The sequence below is a fragment of the Schistocerca piceifrons genome, chromosome 7, assembly GCF_021461385.2.
Source record: "Schistocerca piceifrons isolate TAMUIC-IGC-003096 chromosome 7, iqSchPice1.1, whole genome shotgun sequence".
Taxonomy (NCBI): Eukaryota; Metazoa; Arthropoda; class Insecta; order Orthoptera; family Acrididae; genus Schistocerca; species Schistocerca piceifrons.
The window spans coordinates 294,599,486-294,610,213 of record NC_060144.1 but is presented as its reverse complement, the minus strand read 5'-3'; positions in this window follow the sequence as shown (position 1 = coordinate 294,610,213).

Below are 10,728 nucleotides of genomic sequence, written 5' to 3'. Positions count from 1 at the left end.
TAATGAACAGACAAATTAGTCTAATGAAAATGAACAGTGCAATCAGAGTACGACATATTTATTTAATTCCGGTGCAGTGATTAACAATGCACATCAGATTAGCACACATTTTCAAGAATCACAAAATAACCAAATGGTTACAGAAAACGTGACAATTGCGAGTACGCCATTAAACAGCACAAAGGATACAGTAGCGAATTTTGACATGGATCGAATCATAGCATTAATGATGCAACTTAACGAGAACAATCTTAAACAACAAGGTGAGAATCTCAAACAACAACTTAATGAAAATTCCAAACAACAGAATGAAAGACAAGACAATCACAAACAACTTATTGAAAAATTAGACAACAATTCCAGACAGCTTAGCGAGCAGATTACAGCCGTTGCCGCGCAGTGTCATGATACTAAGGAACGATTACGTGAAGAAATTGAGAAGTGCGCTAGGAAAAGTAGCGAAGAAATTAGATGGGTTGCTCAAGAATTAAGGGATTTGCAAACAGCTACAACAGAAACACTTAGAGAGGAAATTAGTGCAATCGGTAAACAATGCTCTGAAAAAGCGACACAATTACGCGACGTGTTTAAAGTAATTACAGCAGAATTTTCGCGCACAATGGATGCAAAGATTGACGCGAAATTCGACCAACAGAACACTCAAATTGACGAACGTTTTAATCTTCACCTACAAAACAGTAATACGCGTTTCCGCAAATTTATACAGGATCAAAATAAAGTAAAACGTCAGGTCATGGAAACAATCACTGGGCAGAGACAAGAAGATAAACGTAAAATGTTTGCGAAGGCAAAAACATACGTAGACAACAATATTGCTACAGTATCAGACAAAATTAATACCATCGAACAGTTGAACACAGAATTACTTGATGAAATTTCTGATCTTAAATCAAAAACAGATACACACACAGTAGATATTCAAACAGTGACCGACAGACTCGAACAAATAGAACTAACACAGGATTACGAAGACATCAATACTGACGTTAAAAAACTGAATGAAACCACACGTAAAATGCAAAAACAGATTAATGCCTCTGACACTAAAACCGATGATCAGACAAAAATACTGACTGAAAAATGTGATGAATTGGCCAGTCGTATTGATGTTATTGAAAGTAATAATGACCGCAAATAAGACGATACTGCACCGATTTTGTTTAACCAAACACCTGAATTCCAAAATTTACAGCAGACAATCAATGAGATCGATTCGTCTAATAATACATTGCGTAGAAAATTGTCAAGTTTACAGCAAGAGGTAACAGAGATAAAAAATATTTCAGTTAATAACACATCAGAGCAGACGCCACTTTGCGAACATTTGTCAGACTCACGCAGCGCGTATAATTTAGGTAATCTACAGAGAATATGCGACTTAGATTCTGAACAGACACAGACAAATAGATTCTCTTACAATCATGAACCTGTTCCATCATACAGAGACGATAATTTTGATTACAAATATTTTCTGTCAGTGAGAAAATTTAAAGTGTTTAAAAATGACAGAACACAGATTCACCCACTGGATTGGACACAACAATTTAGCTTTGCTTTTCCACCGATTTGGCCAGTAACGCATAAACTTGAATTTATTTGCAGTTTTCTGGAAGGCGAACCGGCAACTCGTATGAGACCGATCGCGAGAGAATGTTACTCGGTAGCAGAGTTTCAGAATGCTTTTCTGTCAGCGTATTGGTCGAAGACGACACAGCGCGGAATTAAAGATCAACTAATTTGTTTGCCAAATTATGAGAACTCAAATTTTTCCAGTGTGACACAATTTTTTGAGCACATGGTACAACAAAACCAATACCTAAGTGAACCATACAGTGAATCTGCACTTATTCAATTATGTATCTCTAAATTACCACGATCATTAAGAGTGTCACTTCTAATGGGTCAGCAAAAGGAAAACATTTCGGCATTCAGAGATCTGTTACAGCTTCTGGAAGTAGAGCAATCGGATTATTCCTTTATAAACAAAAATTTTTCATATAATAACCAAGGCCAGCAAACTTACAGCAATTATGATCAGCCACGTAACTTCAATAGTAAAAGTAACAGACGCTTTAGGAACGACAACCACCAGTACTTGAATAGCAGACAAAATTTTAATTATCAGTATCATCAAAATTATCAGCAGCAGGAACCATATTTTAGTAACAATAGAGGTTTTTCACAACAACAGCAACAAAACCAGCCGGTTAGCATACCTAACCAACAATGTAGTCTACAAGGTCAACCAAACTTTAATGTTTCGCCGTGTGCACATATAGTCCCTGGTACAACAAATAGTAACGCACGGCAGCAAGGAAATAACTACCTGCAGAAAACACAGTACTTCAATTCCTATCGCAATGCACCATATAGGAATGACTATCACGACAGACGTAAAAATAATGAGCAAAATTTTCAGCGTACATATAATAACGGTCGGTCTTACCAACAGCAAAATGATCAGCAACAACAAATTCTCATGAATGAACCCGACAGTAGGTATCATCCAGAACGTAATACGTCTGGAAGAAATAACAGAACAGTTCAAATAGTCAAAATGCCACAGAATTGTCCTGAAAATAATAACACGTCAGATAGAATCTGACTAGATACTGTACAGGTCGCATCTTCCAGTAACACAAGCACTACTTTAGACACGCAGAATGTTGTTCACGAAAATGTTATTACTTTTGACGACATCCGAGACACTCTTTTGCAGGAAAGACCAGTTGTTCAGAAAACCATTTCACACCCTGTCATCGAAATTAAAATTGGATCATCGAAATTTTCAGCAGTAATCGATTCTGGATCACCTATGTCTGTTATAAATGAGGAGACTTTCAACGAGTGTAACAAAGAGAATACCTATCCTACATTACCATTAGGCAAAACGAAAGTAAAAGGAGCAGTATCGAGTAAAGGAGTAGATGTTAAATTAAAGACACAGTTATCATTTTGTATTATAGGTAATACTTTTCACTCAAATTTTTGGATTGTTCCTTTATTGACGACAGACATTATTTTAGGTACGAATTTTCTGGTACAACGAGATGCCATTATTGACTTTCAAAATTCCTATTTAATGTTGAAGGATGAAAATATACAATTTGCTATAGAATTTCAGCACTCACTATCTGCAGAAGAACAAACAATTAATCGCACAGAGGTTATTTCCGCATCACGTAGCATAGACTGTAATTCCACATTGTTCACTGATACAAACGTACATAACTATAATACTCCAGACGAAGCTGACTACGACGTAATGCAGATGATTTCTGATAAAGTTAAACAAATTAGTGCAAATACAGACGACGAACGCACGCAACTTCACAAAATTCTTTTACAGCAAGCTCCAGATTTTGACAATGTTCCTGGTACTATGTCCGGATTTATGTATGAATTTCAAGTCAAACAGCACGACACATTTAAAGCAAAGCATTATCCCATTCCATATATCCACAGAGAACAAGTTAAGAAAGAATTGCAGGATATGCTCGACCAAGGAATTATTGAACCGGCAGTTAGTCCTACATAAACCCGCTCCATATTGCAAAGAAAAAGGATGGCTCACTTCGCCTCGTCCTTGATTCACGTCACATCAATGACATAATTATTAATGAAACAGATCGACCACAGACACTAGAGGAACTACTACAGAAATTTCATGGTACGGCTATTTATTCCACACTAGGTTTGAAATCGGGATTTTGGCAAATTCAGCTTCATCCGAATTGCAGAAAGTATACAGCTTTTCTCTGTTTTGGTGACTGTTATCCATTTTGTAAATTACCGTTCGGCTTAACTATTTCTTCAGCAGCTTTTATTCGCGGTTTGAACACAATACTTCCGACAGAACTTAAAGACAGAATCACGACGTACGTAGACGACATTCTTACTGCAGAACCTAACTGGACTGAACACAGTCTGTTTCTAGAACAACTGTTGCAAACTTTTCGTGCTCAAGGACTCACAGTTAATCTCAGTAAATCGCATTTTGGCAAAACTTCTATAAAATTTCTGGGACACGTAATTTCAGCAGAAGGCATTGCGCCTGATCCGGAAAAACTTAAAGCTTTACGTGACATTACTGATCCTACGACAAAAAAACAATTACGCAGCTTTTTAGGTTTAACTAACCTTATTCGTAAATTTATTCATCACTCTGCTTTAGACACACCTAGATTATGCCAATTGACAGGAAAAAACACTATTTGGTCCTGGGATAAGCAAGCACATTCTGAATTTATGAACCTGAAACATGCTCTGTTGAATGCACCACTTTTATCGCACCCAGATCTTACCAGAAATTTTTCCATTGCCACCGATAGTTCTAACACCGCTTTAGGCGTACATATTTTCCAGGAAATTGAAGAAGATGGCTCTACAATAATTAAAAACATCGCATTTGCAAGTCGCATTCTATCACCTGCTGAACGTAATTATTCTGTCACAGAACTGGAAACATTATGTGTTGTTTGGGCTTTCACGAGATTTCGGCACTTTCTTTATGGAAGACATACCACCGTTTACACAGACCATAGAGCGATACAATTTTTACTTTCGGCTAAATTTACACACGACAGACTCAGTATATGGAAACTTTATCTACAGGAATTTAATTTCACAATTGTTCACATTCCTGGCACACAAAATATTATAGCAGACGCACTATCTCGTTCTCTCAGCAACAATCAGCAAGAAATCGCAACCAACTTCTGCAAAGCAAATTTCAACGTTATGTACATTCAACAAGTTGCATTTGAAAATTTTATTTCGTCGTCATTACAGGACATAGCTCAAGAGCAGAGTAAAGACAACGTGTGGAAAGAAATTAAACACCTTTGGGAAGATAGGAATAATGTTACAATTAGAAACCATTACACTGTACACAATGACATTCTGTTTCGCCGCTCTCATCCTGACAGCAACAGTTGGTTATTATGCATTCCTGACGGGCTTGTTAACAAATTAATCTCGTATACTCATTTAAGTTACGCACATTACGGAGCTAGAAAATGTTTTCTTATACTGAGACAGAACTGTTATTTAGCCAACATGGAGAAACTTATACGACGACTTTTAGCGTCATGTAAAATCTGCCAGAAAGCTAAGTCCTTCACATATTCCTCCATTACATCCAATTGTACCCGTTAAATTGAGACATATGGCCGCTGTAGACATTTTTGGTCCAATTCCGAGAACTAATAGAGGTTTTTGCCACATCTTTGTCGCTGTTGAACTCACTTCAAAATTTGTTACTTTCACTCCGTTACGCAAAGCTACTACTAAAACCGTTTCGAAAGCATTTGTAAAACATTTTCTATTTCATGTAGGCCATGTGTTGAAAGTAATTTCCGATAATGGATCACAATTTCGATCTGCTATATAGACACGTATGTTACGAGTTAGAAACATTTCTTCGATCTATATATCCAGGTACCATGCTTCTTCGAACCCTTGTGAACGATTAATGAAAGAAATTGGTAAACTGTGTAGAATATACTGCCACAAAAGACATATTGATTGGGACACACACATATTTTCATTCGAAGATGTAATTGATTCCATACCAAATGAATCCACTATGCTATCTCCGTCTGTTATACTGAAAAATGTTGAACCACCTAACAAAATTACAGAATTAGTAAACTTTCCTACATCTCGTCGATTACGACACCACGAAATAATCGACATTGCGCTGAACAACATCAAACGTGCCGCAGAGCGCCGGAGAAGAGAGCAAAAACAGGTTTGTACACGCCGTGACTTCCACATTGGACAGAAAATATTAGTACGTACACACTATTTATCCAACAAAGGAAAAGGTAGGTGCAGTAAATTTGAACCTCTATACGCAGGTCCATATCGGATTCGCAGCATTCCTCACCCCCATGTTGTACACGTCGAAACTTTGAGAACCAGAAAATCCAAAGGCATTCACCACTGGTCAAACATCAAACCTTTATTGAATGAAGACACTTTATGATTTAACATGCTATAATGCCATTTTGCTAGTCTTATGATCACTTATGCAATTATATTCACATGACTAATTACCAATGACTGTCGTATTTTTTCTTGGCAAGTGCCCGGCAAGGTAAGGTTAGCAGGTCGCTTTTCTTGTCGTTACACATCAGACCGTGCATATTTTTCCACATGAATTTACACATTTTATGACCAATTATGCAATTATGTTTATGTGATTACTTACTGATGACTGTCGTATTTGTTCTTGGCAAGTGCCCGGCAAGGTAAGGTTAGCAGGTCGCTTTTCTTGTCGTTACACATCAGACCACGCATATTTTTCCAGATGAATTTACACATTTTATGACCACTTACGCAATTATATTTATGTAACTACTTACTGATGATTATCGTATTTTTTCTTGGCAAGTGCCCGGCAAGGTAAGGTTAGCAGGTCGCTTTTCTTGTCGTTACACATTAGACAGTGCACATTATCCAGATAAAATTACGTATGTTACGAATAATTATGCAATTCTATCTAGTGATATATTAATTTTATCAAATTTTTTCTCTATTAAAGTCTTCAATTCTCTCCTCTATTAACTACACATCATACAAGCTGAACACAACGAACGTCACATTTTTTTTGTCTTTCTTAGGTGTATACGATTGTTTCATGTTTTGTTTGTATGCACTATGAAATAGTTAAGATACAGCAAACACCAGTTGGCTTTGACATTTTGCCTTATGATATCTCAACATCGTGACTACTTTATTGTTACATTGTGATACACTGAGTACATTTTTGCCTCTGAACACTATATAAGTTTTTCACATATTACGTTTTTTGTCATGTTATGCTGTATTCTTAATTATGTTACCATAAATCAGTCGTTATTTAGTGAGTATATGATGTAAATGTAAGATATTAATCTTTGTTCATCAGTTTCAGAAAGAAATGATGCGTGAAAGAAAGAAATTAAACAGAAATGGAATTTCAGCTTCGGAATGAACGAAAGAAGATGCAAACCTCGTGAGGAAGAGTAAATGGATCAGGATTGACAAGCATTAACAAGAATATACTATACACATCGTAGAATAGCAGTCTTAACTGATTTTTACTTTCAGAATACAAGGCGATTGATGCAGGCTGTCAGACAGAACTACACATCTTAGTTTTAGTGATAGAATATACTAGAGATAAGGAATAGTTGTATAATGAGTAATGAAGTGATTTTTTGTAGATGATAATGAATGCTGATGAATAATGATGAAGAATATGCTACTATGGATAATGAAGTTTTTCTTTACAGGTGATGATAATAATGGAGTTATGATAATATAGATAATGAAGTGATGGATAATGAAGTTTTCCTTTACAGATGAGGATAATGTGGAAGTTATGTATTCATGCTATGTAGTTATTCAAGTATTTGTTGCAGTTCGCTTTGACAGCAGGTGTTATATTGCATAGTATAATGACTGAACGTTTTGGAAAGGACAGCTATGGAATACATCTTTATACATATTTCACTACCTGCTAATTCGAAGTTCTCTACTTTTCAGCATAAAATGCCTTTCCCTCTTTCAGCTTAATAATCCATTTTTTTATATATTTTTGCAGGAGAAATTATTTATGAAATTAATGTGCTATAAGCAGTAGTTCATTAAATCTATGTCATTTATGAATGTTATTACATATACTCTACTTGTTTCATAAACTTGCTACAGCTGACTCATGACGAATGACGTTACACATTTTCATTTAAAGGAACAACCCAGAAGCAGATTTTTTTCTTTTTCTCTTCTTGCTTTCCCCTATAAATACCCAAAGCAATGCATTGCTAACAAAAAAATGTATTACCAGTCCCAAATAATGATACCAGTTTAAGAGAGTTCTGAGTAATTCTGATTAGCTCTGAATAGTATGTCACTTGAATAATGAATGCATAAATGAATGCTACTGATTACTGTATTGAGATGACCAATGATTAATTAATAATGCTTTGTAACTGGGAAATGAATGCTACTGATTACTGTATTGAGATGCTTTGTAACTGGGAAATGAAGCTTTGTAACTGGGAAATGAATGCTACTGATTACTGTATTGAGATGACCAATGATTAATTAATAATGCTTTGTAACTGGGAAATGAATGCTTCTGATTACTGTATTGGGATGACCAATGATTAATTAATAATGCTTTGTAACTGGGAAATGAATGCTACTGATTACTGTATTGAGATGCTTTGTAACTGGGAAATGAATGCTACTGATTACTGTATTGGGATGACCAATGATTAATTATCAACATTATTCTGTAATACTATGTTATTGACTACCTCCTGTTCTAAGTAATGACTTCTGATGATTTGTAATTAGGGAATGAATGCCAATGTTCTCTGTAAAATGTTCTCTGTAAAACGAATGACTTCTATGATTTGTAATTAGAGAATGAGTGCCAATGTTCTCTGTAAAACAATTAATGAACATTGTTCTGTAATACTACATACATGGTACAGAAATGTTCAATAACTAGACTGTGACTGCCGCAAACTACTAATGTAATTCCCAATGAAGACTAGTATGTGTCTTAATGTCCTTCACCTTCTGACCTAACTACCCTGAATAACTGCAATATCCATTTGTCCTGTATATCCTCTTGATGATGGAGCACTCTATTTGGTTTTTGCACTAATTCTACGTTGGTGTGCCTTGCAAGAGCGTGGTGTTGACACGACATGCTGTCCACCCCGTGAGCGATGGAGACGTTATTATGGTCCCACTGTTTGATGTACCTGATGTACTGCCAAAATGATAACATGGAATATTACTACGACATTTCAGTGTCTTGGCTACGCTGATAAACACTTCTGGGAAAAGAACTTCAGATTGTCTCACTTGGTGTTGTACTTCTGTGGAAAGATATGGACTTTCAGTGCAGCTGCGTGCAACCTAAAGTGCTACAACCATGATGCAATCCTTCCCTTTGTAACACAGTGAAAATCATTTTTTTGCTAACATCATTTGTATTCATGGCCTACACATTTCTTCGATATATTCTGAACTATAGTGTGTGTGCACTTTTATCATTTTTCTAACATGATTTCTACTTATTGTATATACATTTTGTGATTTGCTGATATATTCTGAATTTCAGTGCGTGTGCACATTTGTCATTTTTCTAACATGATTTCTACTCGTTGTATGTGCATTTTGATTTGCTGATATGTTCTGAACTACAGTACATGTGCACTTAAGTCATTTGTCAATGAGATTTGTACTCATTATGTTTATTTTTTGTGAAAACGTTGAAGAATTTTTCAGTGCATGTGCACTTACGTCATTTGTTAATATGTTTTGTACTCACATTTTGTTATTGTCTAATATGTTTTGTACTCGGTGCATGTGCATCACATTTCCTTCATGTTCTACATCTGTATATTCTGTGACTGTAAAGTTAATTAGTCAAGAAAAAATTTGTTGGTCATGGCAAGTCCAAATGACTCACCATCGCTGCCAAATTTTTGCCCCACCAGTCGAGGGTTATGAAACGCGTATGTATTCAGTACCAGCGAATGCGAGGCATGACAGAATCTCTGACCAGAGAGTTGTTTATCGTTGGTAGCCTGCGCTTGACTGCGCGAGAGTTCAGTTGCGAGTAGGATGTTGTGTGTAGCGAGTCGCGAGAGGAAGTAGCGAGTCGACGGTAGTACTGAGCGGGCGTCGGCATGGGTCGGCGGCGTGCGGCCTTTACATCTCTGGTCAAGGTTCGGGACGAGGTATATTGTTAAATAAGGTAATGAAGCAGCATTGCGCACATCTGATAATGTAACATATGTTAATTGTAATTAATTTGTTCAAGAATTGACCCAATAATAATTTTGTTTTCAAAGCAATCGTTTTAAGAAATGAATCATTCCAATTGAAACAATATTTCCTATGCTTTTCCTTCCATAATCAATTTATCAGATTAATTACTGCACAGGGCCTAAGGTCAGCGATGCTGCCCTATTATTGTGGGTTTAAGGATTAACTTTCATTTCTTAATTTTTGTGTCGAGTTTACCTTTGGGTCATTATTATTCTATAATTTTTGTGGGGAGCAAACATTTGGCTCGTTTTCATTATCATAGAATTTTCTTTATTTCTGCTGGGAGGTTACGTTTTACAGCACGATGTCCATTCACATTTAATTATTTTCTTTAATTTTTGTGGGGAGGTTACACTTGGCTGTATTCCGATTAACTTTTAAATATTGTCTTTTTCCATCATTTTTGTGGGGAGGTTACACTTTCCTTAGCCTCGGGCATGGATGTGTGTGATGTCCTTAGGTTAGTTAGGTTTAATTAGTTATAAGTTCTAGGGGACTGATGACGTCAGAAGTTAAGTCGTATAGTGCTCATAGCCATTTGCTGAGAAAGGTTGGTCGATGTGTGCTGCGTTGCGGATTGATGTTTATGGAGTGTTGGGTTACGAGGACTTAGTTTTAATTACGATGTTATTCGTAAGGGGGAATGAGGCTTTAGAGTTTTACATACTGATAAATGATTTTGTGCACTGAAATGATGCTTACACAAATGGGGAGACAGCATCACTGCGCAGCTGGACACTATAATAAGAAGGCCAACACATGATCAGTGTAGTCCGTTGCCTATGCACGCTAATATACTGCGCATTACGCAAATATTAGGCTAAAGTTTTGTAGGACTGTGTGTTTTGTAACTGCTTTTGTTCAATT